The sequence below is a fragment of the Pristiophorus japonicus genome, chromosome 1 (genome assembly GCF_044704955.1).
Source record: "Pristiophorus japonicus isolate sPriJap1 chromosome 1, sPriJap1.hap1, whole genome shotgun sequence".
NCBI lineage: Eukaryota > Metazoa > Chordata > Chondrichthyes > Pristiophoridae > Pristiophorus > Pristiophorus japonicus.
In genome coordinates this window covers 496,059,617-496,065,017 of record NC_091977.1, presented here as the reverse complement: position 1 = coordinate 496,065,017, position 5,401 = coordinate 496,059,617, and positions in this window count along the sequence as shown.

The window sequence follows — 5,401 nt, the reverse complement described above, 5'->3', positions numbered from 1 at the left end:
TCTCTTTTACTGTCCATTTAATACTGCTCATGAGAGCAAAGTATCTCAAAATGTACATAAATCTATTAGAAATGCACATTTCTCATTACAGTTTATCAATGCAGGCTGATTACATAGAGTTTTATGGATTTATTTTCTTTACATAAGGTTTTCTGGTATCTCTCACTCATTTAAGAATCATTATTGATTATTCTTTTGCCAGACTATTCTGATGCAGCATCTAGAATTTAATCTTTTCAACCCATTGTCTCCTCATACAATCATTGCTTAATTCATAACATTCATTTACAATACTGACAGTCCTAACATATTTATTTAAAACCTTAAAAATGTTCCTCTTAAATCACAAAATAACTTGGGAAGGGGGGAGGAGAAGATTTTCTTTGGGTGCTGTTATGTTCATAATAAAGTAATGTAACTGAGTACTGTAGACATGACTAAGTGTGACCTTAGCTCCTTTATTCAAACTCCAGAGTGTTGGTACAGCATGGGAGGCCTGCTTATATACAATGCTTCCAAGAGATGCTGGGATTCCTTGGGACGCCAACAGGTATGCCCTCTGGTGGTGGTATGATACAATTTACCTAGAGTTGCATACGTAACATCACTCCCTCCCAAAGTCAATAGTACACTTATTTACAGGCTGAGATGATCTGGGGCTTTTCGCGCCCTTGTCGATCGTCTCCGTACAAATGCAGGTGCAGGTGAGTTGGTTGGTTCTTCACTGGGCTGCTGGGCAGCTGGCCCTACCGGGCTGCTGGGGATGGTGAGTTCAGCTTTGTGGTCAACCATGATGTCGGTTGCCACTTGTGTGTGTGTATCGGAGGGTCGACGTTGGTGGTGTCCTCTTCGGGTTGCTCATGGCTGTCTGTGAATTGCAGTTTGGTTTGGTCCAAATGTTTTCTGCAAGTTAGTCCATTAGCAAGTTTGAACTGAAACAGCCTACTCCCTTCTTTGGTTATGACAGTGCCAGCAAGCCATTTGGGACCATGGCCATTGTTGAGTACAAATATAGGGTCATTGACTTCAATATCGCGTGACAACTTTGCGCGATCATGGTACATGCTTTGTTGATGCCGCCTGTCCTCGACATGATCATGGAGATCAGGGTGGACAAGACAGAACCTTGTTTTGAGCGCCCTTTTCATGAGCAGCTCAGCTGGGGGAACCCAGGTGAGCGAGTGGGTCTGGTGCGGTAGCTGAGCAGGACTCGGGACAGGTGGGTCTGCAGGGAGCCTTCCGACACACGTTTCAAGCTTTGCTTGATGGTTTGGACAGCCCATTCTGCCTGGCCATTGGATGAGGGCTTGAACGGGGCAGATGTGACGTGCTTGATCCCATTTCAGGTCATGAATTCCTTGAATACAGCGCTGGTGAAGCACGGCCTATTGTCGCTGACAAGGACAGCAGGCAGGCCATGCATGGCAAACATAGCTCGTAGGCTTTCGATGGTGCAGTGGATGTGCTCACAGACATTAAGAACATAAGAACATAGGAATTAGGAACAGGAGTAGGCCATCTAGCCCCTCGAGCCTGCACGGCCATTCAATAAGATCATGGCTGATCTGGCCGTGGACTCAGCTCCACTTACCCGCCCGCTCCCCGTAACCCTTAATTCACCTATTGGTTAAAAATCTATCTATCTGTGACTTGAATACATTCAATGAGCTAGCCTCAACTGCTTCCTTGGGCAGAGAATTCCACAGATTCACAACCCTCTGGGAGAAGAAATTCCTTCTCAACTCGGTTTTAAATTGGCTCCCCCGTATTTTGAGGCTGTGCCCCCTAGTTCTAGTCTCTCCGACCAGTGGAAACAACCTCTCTGCCTCTTTCTTGTCTATCCCTTTCATTATTTTAAATGTTTCTATAAGATCACCCCTCATCCTCCTGAACTCCAACGAGTAAAGACCCAGTCTACTCAATCTATCATCATAAGGTAACCCCCTCATCTCCGGAATCAGCCGAGTGAATCGTCTCTGTACCCCCTCCAAAGCTAGTATATCCTTCCTTAAGTGAGGTGACCAAAACTGCACCTTACCAATACCCTATACAGTTGCAGCAGGACCTCCCTGCTTTTGTACTCCATCCCTCTCGCAATGAAGGCCAACATTCCATTCGCCTTCCTGATTACCTGCTGCACCTGCAAACTAACTTTTTGGGATTCATGCACAAGGACCCCCAGGTCTCTCTGCACCTCAGCATGTTATAATTTCTCCCCATTCAAATAATATTCCCTTTTACTGTTTTTTTTTCCAAGGTGGATGACCTCACACTTTCCGACATTGTATTCCATCTGCCAAACCTTAGCCCATTCGCTTAACCTATCTAAATCTCTTTGCAGCCTCTCTGTGTCCTCTACACAACCCTCTTTCTCACTAATCCTTGTGTCATCTGCAAATTTTGTTAACTACACTCTGTCCCCTCTTCCAGGTCATCTATGTATATTGTAAACAGTTGTGGTCCCAGCACCGATCCCTGTGGCACACCACTAACCACCGATTTCCAACCCGAAAAAGACCCATTTATCCCGACTCTCTGCTTTCTGTTCGCCAGCCAATTCTCTATCCATGCTAATACATTTCCTCTGACTCCGCGTACCTCTATCTTCTGCAGTAACCTTTTGTGTGGCAACTTATCGAATGCCTTTTGGAAATCTAAATACACCACATCCATCGGTACACCTCTATCACTATGCTCGTTATATCCTCAAAGAATTCCAGTAAATTAGTTAAACATGATTTCCCCTTCATGAATCCTTGCTGCGTCTGCTTGATTGCACGATTCCTATCTAGATGTCCCGCTATTTCTTCCTTAATGATAGCTTCAAGCATTTTCCCCACTACAGATGTTAAACCAACCGGCCTATAGTTACCTGCCTTTTGTCTGCCCCCTTTTTTAAACAGAGGCGTTACATTCGCTGCTTTCCAATCCGCTGGTACCTCCCCAGAGTCCAGAGAATTTTGGTAGATTATAACGAATGCATCTGCTATAACTTCCGCCATCTCTTTTAATACCCTGGGATGCATTTCAGGACCAGGGGACTTGTCTACCTTGAGTCCCATTAGCCTGTCCAGCACTATCCCCCTAGTGATAGTGATTGTCTCCAGGTCCTCCCTTCCCACATTCTTATGACCAGCAATTTTTGGCATGGTTTTTGTGTCTTCCACTGTGAAGACTGAAGCAAAATAATTGTTTAAAGTCTCAGCCATTTCCACATTTCCCATCATTAAATCCCCCTTCTCATCTTGTAAGGGACCGACATTTACTTTAGTCACTCTTTTCCGTTTTATATATCTGTAAAAGCTTTTACTATCTGTTTTTATGTTTTGCGCAAGTTTACCTTCGTAATCTATCTTTCCTTTCTTTATTGCTTTTTTAGTCACTCTTTGCTGTTGTTTAAAATTTTCCCAATCTTCTAGTTTCCCATTAACCTTGGCCACCTTATACGCATTGGTCTTTGATTTGATACTCTCCTTTATTTCCTTGGTTATCTACGGCTGGTTATCCCTTCTCTTACCACCCTTCTTTTTCACTGGAATATATTTTTGTTGCGCACTATGAAAGAGCTCCTTAAAAGTCCTCCACTGTTCCTCAATTGTGCCACCGTTTAGTCTGTGTTTCCAGTCTACTTTAGCCAATTCTGCCCTCATCCCACTGTAGTCCCCTTTGTTTAAGCATAGTACGTTAGTTTCTGACACAACTTCCTCACCCTCAATCTGTATTACAAATTCAACCATACTGTGATCACTCATTCCAAGTGGATCTTTTACTCGGAGATCGTTTATTTTTCCTGTCTCATTACACAGGACCAGATCTAAGATAGCTTGCTCCCTTGTAGGTTCTGTTACATACTGTTCTAAGAAACAATCCCGTATGCATTCTATGAATTCCTCCTCCAGGCTACCCCGTGCGATTTGAGTTGACCAATCGATATGTAGGTTAAAATCCCCCATGACTACTGCCATTTCTTTTTCACATGCCTCCATTATCCCCTTGATTATTGCCCACCCCACTGTGAAGTTCTTATTTGGGGGCTTATAAACTATGCCCACCAGTGACTTTTCCCCCTTACTATCTCTAATCTCCACCCACAATGATTCAACATTTTGTTCATTAGAGCCAATATCGTCTCTCACAACTGCCCTGATATCATCCTTTATTAACAGAGCTACCCCACTTCCTTTCCCTTCTTGTCTATCTTTCCGAATCGTCAGATATCCCTGTATGTTTAATTCCTAGTCTTGGCCACCCTGCAACCATGTTTCTGTAATGGCCACCAAATCATACCCATTTGTAATGATTTGCGCCATCAACTCATTTTACTTTATTTTGAATGCTGCATGCGTTTAGGTAGTGTTTTATTCCTAGTTTTTAAACCATGATTTTTAGTTTTGACCCCTCCTGCAGCCCCTTTATATTCAGTGGCCCTTTTTGTTTTTTGCCTTGGTTTTCTCCGCCCTCCACTTTCACTCATCTCCTTTCGGTCTTTTGCTTTTGTCTCCCTTTTGTTTCCCTCTGTCTCCCTGCATTGGTTCCCATACCCCTGCCATATTAGTTTAACTCCTCCCCAACAGCACCAGCAAACACTCCCCCTAGGACATTGGTTCCGGTCCTGCCCAGGTGCAGACCGTCCGGTTTGTACTGGTCCCACCTCCCCAGAACCTGTTCCAATGCCCCAGGAATTTGAATCCCTCCCTGCTGCACCACTGCTCAAGCCACGTATTCATCTGCGCTATCCTGCGATTCCTACTCTGACTAGCACGTGGCACTGGTAGCAATTCTGAGATTACTACTTTTGAGGTCCTACTTTTTAATTTAGCTCCTAGCTCCTTAAATTCATCTCATAGGACCTCATCCCTTTTTTTACCTATGTTGTTGGTACCAATATGCACCACGACAACTGGCTGTTCTCCCTCCCTTTTTAGAATGTCCTGCACCCGCTCCGAGACATCCTTGACCCTTGTACCAGGGAGGCAACATACCATCCTGGAGTCTCGGTTGCGGCCGCAGAAACGCCTATCTATTCCCCTTACAATCGAATCCCCTATCACTATCGCTCTCCCACTCTTTTTCCTGCCCTCCTGTGCAGCAGAGCCAGCCACGGTGCCATGAACTTGGCTGCTGCTGCCCTCCCCTGATGAGTCATCCCCCTCAACAGTACTCAAAACGGTGTATCTGTTTTGCAGGGGGATGACCGCAGGGGACCCCTGCACTACCTTCCTTGCACTGCTCTTCCTGCTGGTCTTCCATTCCCTAGCTGGCTGTGGACCCTTCACCTGTGGTAAGACCAGCTCGCTACACGTGCTACTCACGTCATTCTCAGCATCGTGGGTGCTCCAGAGTGAATCCACCCTCAGCTCCAATTCCGCAACGCGGACCGTCAGGAGCTGGAGGCGGACAC